The sequence below is a fragment of the Scyliorhinus torazame genome, chromosome 8 (assembly GCF_047496885.1).
Source record: "Scyliorhinus torazame isolate Kashiwa2021f chromosome 8, sScyTor2.1, whole genome shotgun sequence".
In the NCBI taxonomy this organism is placed as follows: Eukaryota; Metazoa; Chordata; class Chondrichthyes; order Carcharhiniformes; family Scyliorhinidae; genus Scyliorhinus; species Scyliorhinus torazame.
The window spans coordinates 201,212,240-201,229,769 of NC_092714.1; the positions used below are offsets into that span (position 1 = coordinate 201,212,240).

Here is a 17,530-nt window from a genome sequence, read left to right on the forward strand (position 1 = left end):
CATGTGGGCCCTCACATAAAGTGCATCTCTTACCTCCCTAATGCATTTGTATGTGGCAGACTGGGAGAGACCGCATTGGTCACCAGTGCTTCACTGAAACAAACCGCTCGCATAGATGTTCTGGGGGACAGTAACTTTAAGGGCCATGGGCAGTGGGTGTCCTTCCATTTCATGTGGTTCCAGCTGTTTCAGGACATGGCAAAGTTAGTCCACTGTCCTCAAGGACAGGTGCAGTCTTCTCTGGCACTGAAGGTCCAACATCTGTAGGTAGGATGTCCTATGTCAGAAGACCTTTTGCCAGTAGTGTCCCTGACGGGGCTCCACCATTTGTGGTGCTGCTCACGGAACTGCTGTGGGCAAGCCTCCCCCTCCCCTGTTGAGCGCTAGTCCTGGCCATGTGCAGCGGCACCCCGCTGTCTCTGCTGCTGCTTGATTGCTATGAATAGAACCCCAACTCAACTGGCTCCACAATTCTCAAGAATAATGCACTGAAAGAAAGAGAACACCAAAGTGAGGGTTGAGGATCTCTGGCAGAGCCCTGACCCTCAGCCCTCAACTCCTCTGGGACTCCACCCATGCGCTTCCCTCTCAGTGAGTGCCTTCCCACTAGGCCTCACACCATCTGCTCTCACACGAGCAAATCCTCACAGCTGCCCCTCTCAACTCCACCAGGATTCAGTACCTGGACACCCTAAAGTCTCAATGGCACCTTTCTCCTGACCTTTCCCAAACCTCCCCCCCGCCCTCCCCCAAACCTTGTGTTAGGTGAAAGGACAGTTGAGTGGCTGCATGGGACCAGCATCTGTATCCTCACGGAGACCTCAAAGATGCCCCCTGTCCTGGCCTCTCATGATAGACTTAACCATGAAACCTAGCATTGGGGTATAAACATCAGTGTAATCGCAAATCCCTATCATGCAAAAGAGAATAGCGTTTTTCGATTCTCTACGGATTTTGACCCCATGTCGTGTTTCTCACTGACGTCTAGTGCAGGCTCAAAATTGCCCACAGTATTTTCTTTGGCAGCTAATGTTTTATGAATTTATAAAATAGAAATATTGTACTTTCTCTGACCACCAGAAGTATTACGAATATCACTTTTTCATAACACTGCCTTTCTCTTTTTACTTTTTTTACTGTTCCTGTCATTCTTCAGCTGCACCTTAAAATAGATATCTGGGCCGGGATTCTCCCCTACCCGGTGGGATGGAGTGGCGTGAACCACTCCGCACCTTTAGGGGCCAAGCACTCACCGTGAGGGGCTAGGCCCGCGCCTGAGTGGTTTCCTCTCCACCGGCTGACGTGAAAGGCTTTGGCGCCACACCAGCCGGGGCCGAAAGGACTTCGCCGGGCGGCGGAAGTCCGCGAATGTGCGGGAGCATCAGCGGCCGCTGACGTCAACCCCGCGCATGCGCAGGGGTGGTGTCTCTTACGCGTCGGCCATCGCGGAGGCTGTGGCCGAGGTAGAGGGAAAAGAGTGCCCCCACGGCACAGGCCCGCCCACGGATTGGTGGGCCCCGATCGCGGGCCAGGCCACCGTGCGGGCACCCCCCGGGGCAAGATCGCCCCGCTCCTTCCCCCTGGAACCCGGAGCCCGCCCGCGCTGCCTAGTCCTGCCGGTAAGAGAGGTGGTTTGATTCTCGCCGGCGGGACAGGCATGACAGCAGCGGGACTTCGGCCCAACGCAGGCCGGAGAATCGCCAGGGGTGGCCCGCCGACCGGCGCGGCGCGATTCCCGCTCCCGCCGAATATCCGGTGCCGGAGAATTCAGCAACCGGCGGGGGCAGGATTCACGCCAGCTCCCGGCGTTTCTCCGACCTGGTGGGGGGTCGGAGAATCCCGCCCCAGATTCAAACCAATGCAGCACCGATTGTTTTCACTTTGTGTTGCATACCAGCCAATACTTTCTAGCCATGTAACTTGTACATAGTTGATGATAACATTGGAAAACAAAACATATTTTACATGTTGGAGCAGAGGGGCATACTGTTTAAAGTCAAGTATTTATGTGAAAGACAGAAAATGTTCTATGCAGGATAAACAGTACATTTTGTGAATTAAATGATCATTGTAATCTCTTCAAGACCTGTTAGTCAATAATATTCATCTTCTGATGCAGAATGTTGCAAAATGAGCCCCAGATGGACAGTTATGAAACTTCAAATGTTTTATATACAAATTAGAATATTTATCTTATCGGTCTCAATATTGAATTTGACACTATTTGGTCCAATCTCAAAAGATCTATGAATGGAGATGTGCCTTCTGAGTCATCCCTGGTACAAGCATTCTGATTTAACAGGCATCCTCATGGGGCTGGCTCTTTAGCCCTGGCAAAAGACTTTGCTTGTCTTCTTCAGTTTTAATCTCCAGGTCACGAACAATGCACATTGCCAGTCTGATTCTCTCCCTGCAATACTACAATAGTCATTCCAAATGACTTACAGACAGCAATTTACTGCAAATTGATGCCCAAATCACTCATGGCAGGCTAATCCTGCCTTATGTCTAATGGCACAAGAGCTTTTACACGTGCATTGAAAATGCACTCCACTTTATGTCAGATGCAAGCCAGGTTTTCGAGGCATACATAACTTTGTATCTTAATCTTCAAAAAAACAAACCAGTTTTGTTAAACGAATTAGAATAAAAAGACTGTCATTTTGTTCTAATTATGATGATCTTGTCTTTAATGCATGATAAATTGTCTCTGCAGACATTTCTTTGGCTTGGGTAGGAGCTGAAGGTGGTTACATTAAATTCACAACTAGTGAATAAGGATTGATTTGCCGCTCAACTCATACTAATTGGGAATTGATATAATTTTTCCAAGTATTTGAAAGTTCATCAAAGTAAGGAAATTTGTTTTTAAAAATATTTTTATTCTCCTCATTTTCAATATTTTCATTAAATATTTTCTTCCACGAAAGAAAAATTGAACAAAAGAACAAATACAATAACAATCCCCATAAACAAAAACGGCACCCCCCTCAATATACAGACCACAACATCAAACCGTGCATTCCAGGTAAATAAATTAACAGTCAATTGGTAAACAGTGTAATCAAAAACAACAATGACCCCAATAACCCCCCCCCCCAATGTTCAATGACAACCAGTTCTCAAGTGCATAATTGACAGTCCCCATGAATTGTAGAACCACTCCTTCACCCCCTCAGCTCAAATTTCACCTTCTCGCGAGTCAGAAATTCAAGTAGATTTCCCCGCCAAGCCGAGGCACATGGTGGAGAAACTGACCTCCACCCAACAGGACCCGTCTCCGGGCAATCAGCGAGAGAAGGGCTCAAACAACTGTCCCCGCACCCGCCTGCAGCTCGGGCGGGTCCGCACCCAGAAAATGGCTTCTAGGGGCCCTGGTTCCAAGTTCGCGTATAGTACCCTTGAGATGATAATGAAAACTTCCCTCCAATACCTCACCAGCTTCAGACAGGATCAAAACATATGCACATGCTTTGCAGGGCCCCTCCCACAATGCTTACATGCGTCCTCCACTCCCTCAAAGAGTCGGCTCATCCTCGCCCTCATGAGGTGTGCCCTATACACGACCTTCAGCTGTATCAGCCCCAACCTCGTGCATGAGATTGAGGCATTCATCCTCCGGAGCACCTCACACCACAAACCGTCTTCCATAACCTCCTCCAACTATTCCTCCCACTTGGCTTTGATCCCCTCCATGGACACCCCGTCCTCCCCCAAACTCCTCCTGTAGATCGCCGACACCACCCCCTTCTCTGTTCCCCCTGCCGTCAGTATTTATTCCAATAGCCGGCACTACCAGGAAGCTCTGGACCTCCTTCCCAGAAAAGTCTTGAAGCCACAGGTACCTAAACCCACCTTTGCCCCAGTCCATATTTCTCCCCCAACTCTTTCAACCTTGCAAAACATCCCCCCAGAAACAGGTCTTTTGATACCCTGATCCCCCTCTCCTCCAATCTACGAAACCTCCCATCTCACCTCCCTGGCTCAAACCTGTGATTTCCCCTGAACGGTATCTCCCTGTACCCAGCCCCCAGCTTAAAGTGTTGCCTCAACTGCCTCCAAATCTTCAGTGTTGCGACCACCACCGGACTCCCAGAGTACTTGCCCGGGGACATCGGGAGCGGCGCCTTTGCCAGCGCCCTCACCCCGACCCCTGCACAGACCCAAATAGGCAACTTCACCCCATTTAACACATATAACATGAAATAAAAAATAAATCTATATACAATCTTCCATCCCCCCCTACCCTTAGTCAAAGACCAACCCTCAGTCCTATTTCTCACTTCTACCTCAGTCCTTCTGCCTTCGCAAACGCCTCTGCCACTTCCACCGTCTCGAAGTAAAAGTCTTGGGAGTTGTAGGTCATGCTCAACTTAGCTGGATACACTATGCCGAACCGCACACCGCTGCGACACAGTGCCGTTTTCACTCGGCTGAAGGCTGCCTGCCTTCTGGCCAATTCCAAAGTTAAGTCCTGATATGTGTGTTTAGCAGCTTCAGCTCACTGCACCTCCCACTTCTGCTTTACCCAACTCAGGATCTTCTCCTTCACATGGTATCTATGGAAACAAATAATCACTGCCCTTCACAGCTCATTCGCTTTCGGTTTAGGCCACAACGACTGATGAACCTGATCCAGTTCGTAGCAAGCTGGAACCTCCCCCTCCCCCAACAGCTCCTCCAACATCCTGGCAAAGTACTCAGTCAGCCTTGGGGTCCTCCACCCCTTCGGGCAGGCCCACGACCCTCAGAGTTTGCCGCCTATAAGGACTGTATATAACACTGTTGAAACCTGCCTCTGTACTCTGTCTGATGGGCGTGGGGCTGGGGCGGTCATTGCTGGCCAGTGGGGGTGGGGGGTGGGGGACGAGTGAAGGCCCAGTGGGTGGACCATGTTACACCCCCCCCCCCCCCGCCCCGACCATCTCCAGCACCTCCTCCCCAGGGATTCGACAGGACCTTGTGATGGACTGACCAGTTCGCATGCAGGGATAACCCAGGTGGAAGGTGCTTCTGTGGGCGTGGGTCAGATATTGTCATACGATATGGAACACGGAGCTCATCGCAGAGCGGGTTGTCATCATCCTCCATCCGATGGACCAGACCCGCTGTCACTGTCAACCCAGTGCCCTCAGATCGTAGGGCCGCAGGTATGTATTATGGAGGGGGTGTGCATGTGGGTGGTGAGGCAGTTTGGTGGTGTGGAAAGTGAGGGGGTGTGGTATGGTGGTGTCCGTGCCCCTGGCCAGCGACTCCTCTCCCCACCTAGTCAGTGAACCGTGTCACGACGAGTGCGTCCCATGCGCGCTGGCGGTATCGATGTGCAACCTCCCATGCCGGGCCAGGCCCATATCCTGCTCATTGTCCCCCTCCCCCTCATCCTCTGTTGAGGCCTGCCCTTTCTCCACAAAGTGGCACCGTTGGCTGGCACTGCTCTCACTGGGGCTGCCATCGGAGTGGCCCTGCGTGGTCCCCTGGTTGTAGGGGTGGTCAGTGGGTGGTGATGGGGGGAAATCTATACGGCTGCATGCACCCAGGGGCCAGGGTGGGTGGCCAGCACGATGGCCGCCGTAACGGCGGTGTGTGCCTGGGCATCGTCCCTGTCCTGTTGGGGGGTTCGCCAGCTGCTCGGCCTGTCCCCCCCCTTCCCCTCCCCTCCCCCGGCCCTGTCACCCCACACCACTTCCAACATCCTCTCTCTGCCGCAGCCAGGTTCACAAATTTTTGTAGCACAATAGAAACACGTTGTCGGGAAATCGGCCCATCCGAGGCGCTGAATCACTGAGGCCCCAGAGAATCGGTTGTCAGGCTCGGCAATAATATGCCTATTGTATTTTCAGGCCACGCAGCGGGCGCCGCGAATCATCAATTCTGGGGGCCGGAGAATCCCGATTTGCCGTCAAACTGGCATCTAGCTCGATTCCGGCATCGGAAGATATATTCCGCCCGATCGCGTTTCACGATTTTGGCGTCGGCAAAAGGAGAAACCAGCCCATAGTTCCAAGTCAGGCTGGTGTGTGGCTTGGAAGGGAACTTGGAGGTGATCATGGTGGTGGTTCAAGCATCTGCTGCCCTTGTCCTTCTTGAAACCGTAGGTTTAGAAAGTTCTGTCTGAGGAGTCTTGGTGAGTTGTTGCAGTGCACTGTGTCGATGGTGCATACTGCTGCCACTGTGCACTGGTGGAGGGAGTGAAGTTTAAAATGGTCGTTAGGGTGCCAATCAAGCGGGCTGCTTTTTCCTGGATGGTATTAAACTTAGATGGTGGAGTAGCTTTGGGGAGACAATATATCCGTTAGTCACTACAGGGTGTTTCCAGCTTCTGACATGCTCTTATAGCCACCGTACCTTTACAGCTGGCCCAGTTCAGTTTCGGGACAATGGCGACCACCAAAGTGGAGGTTTCAGCCATTGAATGCCAAGTGGAGATGGTTAGACTATCTCTTCTTGGAGATATTCATTGTCTAGTCCTTGCTCAGTGTGAATTAAAACTTGCCACTCATCAGCCCAAGCCTGAATGTTATCCAGATCTTGCTGCATATGAAAACGGGGATTGCGTCAGTACCTAAGGAATTTTTAATAGTGTTGTAATTTGTGCAATCATTAGTGAATACCCTACTGCTGACCTTATGAAGGAGAGAAGATCATTGATGAAGTGGCTGAAGGTGGCCAAGCAGGGGGACCTTGAGGAACTCCTGAAGTGATGTCCTGGGCCTGAGATATTTCACTTCCACAGCCACAATCATATTCCTTTGTGCAATGTATAACCAGTGGACAGTTTTTCCCTAATTCTTATTGATTCCAGTTTTGTTAGGCTTTTTTGAGGCCGCACTCAGTCAAATGCTGCCTTGGTGTCATGAGCAGTCACCTTCAGCTCACCTCTTGAGCTCAGCTTTTTTGCCCATGTTTAAACCAAGGCTGTAATGAGGTCAGGAGCTGAGTGGCCCTGATGGAATACAAATTTGTTTTTTTCTGGGCAGTACATATCTGTACAGTTTTCCAAATTACTGGGTAGATACCAGTATTGTAGTAGTTCTGGACTAGCTTGACTAGGGGAATGGCGAGTGCACAAATCTTCAGTACTATTTCCAGAATATTGTCAGGGCCTTTGCAGTAACCTCTGCCTTCAGCTGTTCCTTGATATTGTGTAGAGTAAATTGAATTGGCTGAAAAGTGGCACATCTGATGCCGTGACCTCCAGAGATGGCTGAGGTGGATCATCACTCAGCACTTCTGGCTAAAGAGTGTTGCGAATGCTTCAGCCATGTCTTTTGCCCTGATGTGCTGCGCTCCCCCATCATTGAGGATGGAAGTATTTGTGGAGCCTCCTACTCCAGTTAGTTGTTTCATTGTCCACCACCATTCACGACTGGATGTGACAAGACTGCAGAGTTTAGATCTGACCCGTTGGCATGGGATCACTTAGCTCTGTCGAGCACATGCTGCTTCCATTGTTGGGCACGCAAGCGATTCTCTGCTGTAGCTTCACCAGGTTCACAGCTTGGGCGGGATTCTCCGATCCTGGGGCCAGGTGTTGACGCCGTTGTAAACGCCGGAGCGTTTTACGACGGGGTCAACAGGCCCTAGAATCAGAAAAATCCTGCGTTGCATAGGGGGCCAGCACGGCACTGGAGCAACTCACCCAGCTCCAGCTGCCGATACGGGCATCAGAACGGGTGCCGCGCATGCGCGCCACAACCGGCACGAGTTCTCGCATGCACGCCAACATGGCGGAGACCTACAGGGGCCCGGTGCAGAGGAACATAGGCCCCGATCGCAGACCAGGTCCTCCCCCCCCGGGGTCTGATCCACCCTCCCCCCCACCAGGCCACCCCCGCAACATGAATGCTGAGGTCACGCCGGGTAGGACCACACAAGAATGATGCCGGCGGGACTCGGCCCATCGAGCGGGGAGAATCACCGGGAAAGGTGGCGGGTTGAGTGTTGACCAGAGAATCGGTGGACCAGCGTCGGAGCTGCGTCGCGTGACTCTCCACCCCCCTCCCGCCGATTCTCCGTCCCGGCGCGGGGTCAGAGAATCCCGCCCCTTAATTTTAGGAAAGCCTGGTGTTGCTTTTTGCATGCCCTCCTGCACTCTTCATTGAAGAAGGGTTGCTCTCCTGGCTTGGTGCTAATGGTAAAGTGCAGGATATCTTGGGCCATGAGGTTGCAGATTGTGGTTGAGTACAATACTGCTGCTGCTGACCCACAATTACTCATGGGTGCTCCGTTTTGAGTTGGGAGTTTTGACAAAAAGAACATGCAGACTCCGCACAGTCAATGGCCCAGGAAGCCAGGAATCAAACCTGGGGCCCTGGTGCTGTGAAACTATAGTGCTAACCATTTTGCTATCGTGCAACACCCACAAATGGGGACCAGATGGAGCTGCGCTTGTGGGGGTCTGTCAGTGGATTGGAGGCCTCCGGCTGCATGCCCTTTGGACAGGGTGGAGCCCTTGCAATGCTGGTGCCACCTGGGTGCCAGCCTGACACTGTCAAGGTGCCCAGGTGGCATTGGCAGCTGGCGTGGCCACTGCCAGGGTGCCAGGTTGTCATTTTCTGCTCGTGCACGATCGGGCCGTTGTTCCTCCCACAGTGAGATGGGGCGCAATTTTAAAATGCCGTCATGAACTCTTGCTACAATGGGGAGCTCCCCACTGTACAAAAGGGGGCTCTGTGTGACCTCGACCACACATTCCCAGTTCAGGCCCCTTATTCAACTGCGTACGCAGGAAAACATGTGGGTAAACGCGCTCGCTAGGGGACTTTGTTCACTTTTGGGAGAATCGCACTCTAGATTTTCGAAAATGGCGGAGATCGTGCATGAAGCTAATTTTTAATGGTCTTTCCAATTAGATGTAACTGTATGAACAGAAATGTTGCGAGTTTCACTGTAAGGTCTACATACTGGCTCATGCTATCGAGTTTCAGCAGTTTAACTCTGTACTCTTTCCACTAATAGCATGACTCTATTATCTAAGTTCCCAGATTTATACCTCCATGTTTTGTATTACTTAACAATGTAGTTGCACGGACAGCATGGAGAGTGTTAGTTCAACTTTGGGGTCAGGTGCTCTGAAGCTAAACAGTGCAAGAATGCCTTCAGGACATAATCTCCCGATACTTCAAGTTCACTCATGTTGAGTACAACTAATTCATATTTTAAAAGTATCCAGACAAACCTCTGGCAGGTCATTAATATTAAAAATTCAACTCCATCATGTGTTCACGCTAGCTTGTGTGTGCAGAGCTCACTGATCATAGGCTCCAGTTTAATACACAGTTTGAAGAAATCGGACTCTATTAACTGTGCATCACACTCCAGGGACACTGGATTTAGATTTGGAGCTGTAATATAACTGCAGTCCTAATCTGATTTACTCGGGAAATAATTGCAAGGACAACCATGTTATGCTCCCTGAGTTCTCACATTTAGAATTTCATTCTGCTGCCCTTGGGTGTATCAAAAAAGCCAAACTTAAATTAGTCAACATGTCGCAAACATGGGATGAGTACTTCAATAAAAAGTATAAACAGGTGGTCATTTTGGCGAAGTCTAAGATTTAACATGACAACATTGAAGAAATTAATAGCCAGGACTCGTTGTTTCAATCAGATTCTCATATCTTGCAATGTATATCAAGAAGAAAGTTCATCCAAAAAGATCTTCAGATAAATAGGCATAACCTCCTTCTAGAAAATATGGTGGTCGGAATTCTCCATTTCGGAGACTAAGGGCTGGATTCCCCCATTTTTGGATTGGATTGGATTTTGAGGCTATGGGCGGGATTATCCCCCACCCGGTGGGGGGGGGGGGGGGTCCCGGTGGGATGGAGTGGCGTGAACCACTCCGGCGTCGGGCCGCCCCAAAGGTGCGGAGCCAAGCCCTCACCTTGAGGGGCTAGGCCCGCGCCGGAGTGGTTGGCGCACCGCCAGCCGGCGGGAAAGGTATCTGGCACCACGCCAGCCGGGGCCGAAAGGACTTCGCCGGTCGGCGGAAGTCCGCGCATGCGCGAAAGTGTCAGCGGCTGCTGACATCATCCCCGCGCATGCGCAGAGGGGGGGGGTCTCTGACGCATCGGCCATCGCAGAGGCTGTGGCCGAGGCAGAGGGAAAAGAGTGCCCCCACAGCACAGGCCCGCCCGCGGATCAATGGGCCCCGATTGCGGCCCAGGCCACTGTGGGAGCACCCCCTGGGGCCAGATCGCCCCGCGCCCCCCCAGGACCCCGGAGCCTGCCCGCACCGCCAGTCCCGCCAATAGGATAGGTGGTTTGATTCACGTCGGCGGGACTGGCATGACAGCAGCGGGGCTTCGGCCCATAGCGAGATGGAGAATCGCCGGGGGGAGCCCGCCAACCGGCGCGATTCCCGCCCCCGCCTAATTTTCGGTGCTGGAGAATTCGGCGGCCGGCGGGGGGGTCGCAGAATCCCGCCCCATATCCGGAGACTGTGGGCGAGATTCTCCGACCCCCCGCCGGGTCGGAGAATCGCCGGGGGCTGGCATGAATCCCGCCCCCGCCGGTTGCCGAATTCGCCGCCACCGGATATTCGGCGGGGGAGGGAATCGCGCCGTGCCGGTTGGCGGGCCCCCCCGCGATTCTCCGGCCCGGATGGGCCGAAGTCCCGCTGCTGTCATGCCTGGCCCGCCGGCGAGAATCAAACCACCTCTCTTACCGGCAGGACTAGGCGGCGCGGGCGGGCTCTGGTGTCCGGGGGGGGAGCGGGGCGATCTGGCTCCGGGGGGTGCCCCCACGGTGGCCTGGCCTGCGATCGGGGCCCAGCGATCCGCGGGTGGGCCTGTGCCGTGGGGGCACTCTTTTCCTTCCGCCTTCGCCACGGTCTCCACTCTGGCGGAGGCAGAAGAGACCCCCTCCACTGCGCATGCGTGGGGATGCCGTGAGCGGCCGCTGGCGCTCCCGCGCATGCGCCGCCCGGCAATGTCATTTCCGCGCCAGCTGGCGGGGCACCAAAGGCCTTTCCCGCCAGCTGGAGGGTCGGAAATCAGTCCAGCGCGGGCCTAGCCCCTCAAGGTTAGGACTCGGCTCCTCAAGATGCGGAGGATTCCGCAACTTTGTGGCGGCGCGATGCTGGACTGATTTGCGCCGTTTTTGGCGCCGGTCGGCGGACATCGCGCCGATTGCGGAGAATTTCACCCTGTATCCGGAGACTATGGCCGGGATTCCACACTCCCGCAGCCAAGTTCTGACGGCAGAGTGAAATGTGGCGCCAACCACCCCAGCGTCAACGGTCCCCGATAATCAGGAATATTCCCCTTCCTAGGGGGCTAGGTTGGCGTCGGAGTGGTCCCCCCCAGCTCCAGTCGGCACGGAACGGCCAGCGTGATTCCGCACATGCGCGTGGGTACCCGTCTCCGCGCCGGCCCCCGGGCAATATGGCGGAGCCCTACGGGGGCCCGGCGCGGAGGAATATAGGCCCCCACGGAACCAGCCTGCCCGCCGATCGGTAGGCCCCGATCGGGGGACAGGCCACCATGGAAGCCCCCCGCCCCACCCCCGGTCGGACCCCCAACCCCCCCCCCTCCAGGACGGCCCCCGCAGGCACATCTTCCAGCTCCCGCCGTGTGGGAACTGAGTAACTCACGCCGGCGGGACGCGGCCGAACTCAGTGGCCACTCAGCCCGTCGGGGCCTGGAGAATCGCCGGGGGGGGGGGTGCGGCGGCGTTCCCACGGGCACGAGACAGTCGGCGCCGGAGAATTGCTAAGCCGGCGTCAGGTTACGATTCTCCGCTCCGAGGCAGAGTGTCGGCGCCGGTGCCAAAACGGGAGCGTTTCACACCGCGGTCGGCACCCGTTCCGGAACCCCATTCTGCGCCGTACAAGGGGGCCAGCAGGGGTGCAGCGGAGACGCGGTGCCACACAATCGGCGCGGCGCTGTGTCGCACTTAAGGCAACGGGAGCCCACAGGCCGCCGATGGAGCAACATGGTGCCATGCCGAGCAGCGCCTCGGTCACCGACCATGACCTGGAGACGCTCTTGGACACCCTCGAGGAGAGGAGAGGGCATCTGTACCCTGGTCCCGGCCAGAGGGTCCCACCCAACGTGGACCGGCGTCTGTGGAGGGAGGTGGGTGCGGCCGTCAGTACCATCGCGGTGACACCCAGGACTGGCGAGCAGTGACGCAAAAAGCTCAACGACCTACTGAGGGCAGCCAGGGTGAGTACCCAGCAATATGCCCATGGCACGAACCCCCCTACCCCCCACATGTGTAACACCCACCTCCTCCCCAGGGGGACGGTACAACCACAGTCGTGACCCGCGTGGCTGCAGCCATGCATGCAAACCGCGTTGGCCATGTGCCCTGTGCACCCATGCCAACATAGATCCAACTGCATGCATCGGACCGCCTAACAATGCTGTCATTCCGCCTACCCCCCCCCCCCCCCCCCAGATGTAGAGCGCCCATAACCAGCGAGAGCGTGGAACCGGAGGGGGTGAACCTGACTTGCGGCCCCTCACCGTGCACGAGCAGAGGGCACTGGACATAGCTGGTGCACCCGAGGACCGGGAGATTCCCCATGCAGAGATCGGGGACGCGCTACCAAGTGAGATCCCCCCCTGCCTGGCCCCTTTCCCCTCAGCACGCTTCCCCCAGCACTGTCCCCTCAGCACTCACCCATCAGCACTCTCCCCTCAGCAGACTACCCCCAGCACTCTCCCCTCAGCACTCTCCCCTCAGCACTCTCCCCTCAGCAGACATCCCCCAGCACTCTCCCCTCAGCACTCTCCCCTCAGCACTCTCCCCTCAGCACTCTCCCCTCAGCACTCTCCCCTCAGCACTCTCCCCCTCGGCACTCTCCCCCTCGGCACTCTCCCCCTCGGCACTCTCCCCCTCGGCACTCTCCCCCTCGGCACTCTCCCCCTCGGCACTCTCCCCCTCGGCACTCTCCCCCTCGGCACTCTCCCCCTCGGCACTCTCCCCCTCGGCACTCTCCCCCTCGGCACTCTCCCCCTCGGCACTCTCCCCCTCGGCCCTCTCCCCCTCGGCCCTCTCCCCCTCGGCACTCTCCCCCTCGGCCCTCTCCCCCTCGGCCCTCTCCCCCTCGGCCCTCTCCCCCTCGGCCCTCTCCCCCTCGGCCCTCTCCCCCTCGGCCCTCTCCCCCTCGGCCCTCTCCCCCTCGGCCCTCTCCCCCTCGGCACTCTCCCCCTCGGCACTCTCCCCCTCGGCACTCTCCCCCTCGGCACTCTCCCCCTCGGCACTCTCCCCCTCGGCACTCTCCCCCTCGGCACTCTCCCCCTCGGCACTCTCCCCCTCGGCACTCTCCCCCTCGGCACTCTCCCCCTCGGCACTCTCCCCCTCGGCACTCTCCCCCTCGGCACTCTCCCCCTCGGCACTCTCCCCCTCGGCACTCTCCCCCTCGGCACTCTCCCCCTCGGCACTCTCCCCCTCGGCACTCTCCCCCTCGGCACTCTCCCCCTCGGCACTCTCCCCCTCGGCACTCTCCCCCTCAGCACTCTCCCCCTCAGCACTCTCCCCCTCAGCACTCTCCCCCTCAGCACTCTCCCCCTCAGCACTCTCCCCCTCAGCACTCTCCCCCTCAGCACTCTCCCCCTCAGCACTCTCCCCCTCAGCACTCTCCCCCTCAGCACTCTCCCCCTCAGCACTCTCCCCCTCAGCACCCCCTCAGCACTCTCCCCCTCAGCACTCTCCCCCTCAGCACTCTCCCCCTCAGCACTCTCCCCCTCAGCACTCTCCCCCTCAGCACTCTCCCCCTCAGCACTCTCCCCTCAGCACTCTCCCCTCAGCACTCTCCCCTCAGCACTCTCCCCCTCAGCACTCTCCCCCTCAGCACTCTCCCCCTCAGCACTCTCCCCCTCAGCACTCTCCCCCTCAGCACTCTCCCCCTCAGCACTCTCCCCCTCAGCACTCTCCCCCTCAGCACTCTCCCCCTCAGCACTCTCCCCCTCAGCACTCTCCCCCTCAGCACCCTCCCCCTCAGCACTCTCCCCCTCAGCCCTCTCTCCTCAGCCCTCTCTCCTCAGCACTCTCTCCTCAGCCCTCTCCCCTCAGCTCTCTCTCCTCAGCACTCTCCCCCTCAGCCCTCTCTCCTCAGCCCTCTCTCCTCAGGCCTCTCTCCTCAGCCCTCTCCCCTCAGCCCTCTCCCCTCAGCACACTACCCCCAGCACTCTCCCTTCAGCACTCTTCCCTCAGCACTGTCCCCTCAGCACTCCCCCCTCACCCCGTACCACGGCCCACACCCCCCTCCACCTGCCTAATCATGATGGTGTATTGTGTGTCGCAGGGCCACGCGGTGACTGACCCGGAACACTTGGCAGACAACACCCGCATCCAGCGCCTGGCCAGCCAACGCAAACCAACTGGACGGACCTGGTAGACACAGCCCCCGGCCAGTGCCTGGATGGCCAGCCGACGCAGATCAACCGGGCGCATCAGGCATACACCGCGCCCCCGCAGCGCCTGGGCGTGAGCCCGCAAAGATTCTAGCAGCGATGGGAGGGCAGCTCCAGCAACAGCCCTTCGGCCCAGTCCAGTGATGACATGACAACCCAGGTCACCAGCACTCAGGCGACATACAGACACGACACGACGACACAGGACACAAGCACACAGGGGACAGACAGACAGGACACGACGACACAGGACACAAGCACACAGGGGACAGACAGACAGGACACGACGACACAGGACACAAGCACACAGGGGACAGACAGACAGGACACGACGACACAGGACACAAGCACACAGGTGACAGACAGGCATGGCACGATGAAACAGGACACAGGCGTCATCATATACACCAGTATATCATGGTGAAAACACACACTGATGGCCACACACACTGATGGACACACAGTGGGACCAATCAACATACACAACGCCGCAGCCAAACACCAGTGAGAGCACACGCACTATAAAGACAGGGGGCATCAGAGTTCCCGCTGATTCGAGTAGCAGCTAGCTAGGAGCACAGAGCTCACAGCCTGCAACACAGACATTCACCATGCGCTGAGTGCATCAACTGGTTAGGACAAGGCAAAGGTCTTTAGTTAAAGCTGGCATCGTATTTCCCCACAGTTCAAGTTTGTTTAAATAGTTAACCTTTTAATAAAATAGTGTTGCACTACTTCAAGTGTTGGTGACCTGTATGTGATCCTGAACACCCAACACATCATGCTACCAGGCGTGGTGGGATACTAGCACTTCTTAGACCGACCTGCAAGTGATCTGCCTTCCGCCAACATGCCGTCATCCTGCAACATGGACAACATCAGCCCCGCCGCCGCCGCTCTGCATCGCCGGCAACCTCGGGGCCAACTGGAAGATTTTCAAACAGCGCTTCCAGCTCTTCCTCGAAGCCACAGGCAGGGAGGGCGCCTCGGACACCAGAAAGATTGCTCTTCTCCTCTCCACGGCCGGGGACCATGCCATCCACATTTTCAACTCTCTCACCTTTGCAAATGACGAAGACAAGACGAAGTTCAAGACGGTTCTCCTCACATTTGACACTCACTGCAGCATAGGGGTGAATGAAAGTTTTGAACGCTACATGTTCCAGCAGCGTTTGCAGGGTAAGGATGAACCTTTCCAATCCTTTCTAACGCACCTCCGCATCCTTGCGCAATCTTGCAGCTACAGGCCCACCTCCGACTCCATGATACGCGACCAGATCGTTTTCGGTGTTCAGTCGGACCCCCTGTGTCAGCAGCTCCTCAAAGTAAAGCAACTCACACTAGTTACCGCCATAGAGACCTGTGTCCTACATGAAAATGCCACCAGTCAGTACTCCCATATACAAGCGGCTGAAACGGCGCAGCAAGGTCCCCAAGAGGCGGAATGGGTCCAAGTGATTAAGCACCTCCAGGGCCTCAGCCTGGATGAGGGCGGCCATTTTGCGCGCTTTTCGCGGACTCCCGCACTTGTACGCACCAAACGAGGGGACGGCAACGTGGAGGAACGTAATGCGCAGGCGCGCACCACGCATGACTACATCACGCATGGGCGGTGGCGCAGCGGACAGGCTGACGTCACGACGTACGGCAGCTGTGGCTCCGCCCATTTAAAGCGGTAATTCCCCGCAGAAACTCGACAATGCCTACGATATGGAAGACTTGGCCACTATGCTGCCTGCTGTCGAGCAGCTCAGCCTTCCAATTCATATCGCTTCAGCCAGCCTCGCAGGAATGTTCGGGCAATTCAACCCACGGTCACCGAGTCCGTTTCCCACATCCCACACAGCAGTGACACCGAGGACCCAAAGGCGCCTTTTCGAGTCGATGTCGTAACAGGCTGTCCCCGAAGCAAAGACACCAGCCGCTGTCGGTATACAGCGTTGATCCAGACGATGAGTGGTGTGCCACCCTGATGGTCAACCAGTCCCAAATACGATTCCGCCTGGACACTGGTGCCTCCGCCAATGTCATGGCATGGTCTGCTTTCCAAAGCGTTTGTGTCAAACCAACCATTCTTCCATCAGCCTGCCAGCTGTTGGACTACAATGGCAACATCATTCCTGCTACCGGCTTATGCCAACTCGAAGTGACGCACAAGCCACAAAATGCCATCCTTCCTTTCGAGATCGTGTGCTCCTCGAAGGACTCTCTGCTTGGCGCACAGGCATGCAAGCTGCTAAACCTCGTTCAAAGAATTCACACTATCTCTCCTGATGACACGTCTGCCTTCCAGGATGCTGACTTCAGGGCGCAACTCAACGCCATCATCGACCAGCACCACGACGTCTTCGAAGGCATGGGCACGCACCCATATACTTACAAGATCCTACTCAAACAGAACGCCACGCCTGTGGTGCATGAACCTCGCAGAGTCCCAGCCCCCCTCAAGGACCGCCTCAAGCAGCAGCTGCAGGACCTCCAAGACCAAGGAGTGATCTCCAGAGTTACGGAACCAACCGACTGGGTCAGTTCCATGGTGTGCATAAAAATGCCTTCCGGCGAGCTCAGAATCTGCATTGATCCAAAGGATCTGAATCGCAACATAATGAGGGACCATTACCCAATCCCCAAGCGCGAAGAGATCACATGCGAGATGGCTCGCGCCAAGCTCTTCACCAAACTTGACGCCTCGAAAGGATTCTGGCAAATTCAACTCGACAGATCCAGCAGGAAACTGTGTACCTTTAACACCCCTTTTGGCAGATATTGTTACAACAGGATGCCGTTTGGGATCATATCGGCGTCAGAAGTGTTCCACAGGATCATGGAACAAATGAATGAAATGAAATGAAAATGAAATGAAAAAATGAAAATCGCCTATTGTCACATGTGGGCTTCAAATGAAGTTACTGTGAAAAGCCCCTAGTCGCCACATTCCGGCGCCTGTTCGGGGAGGCAGTTACGGGAATTGAACCGTGCTGCTGGCCTGCCTTGGTCTGCTTTCAAAGCCAGCGATTAGGAAGGCATTGAAGGTGTTCGTGTCTATGTCGACGACATAATCATCTGGTCCACCACCCCGCAGGAGCATATCAGTCGCCTCCAGTGCGTGTTCAAACGCCTACGCCTCAACAGAGCCAAATGCTCCTTCGGCCAGACGGAACT

The 17,530-nt window shown here is 55.9% G+C and overlaps 1 protein-coding gene across 1 annotated transcript in view; it reads right to left on the reverse strand.

Moving 5' to 3' along the window:
• The window catches only part of LOC140428334 (docking protein 5-like), a 788,856-nt gene that overhangs the window by 563,744 nt on the left and 207,582 nt on the right, over nucleotides 1–17,530 (reverse strand). The window lies entirely within an intron of this gene.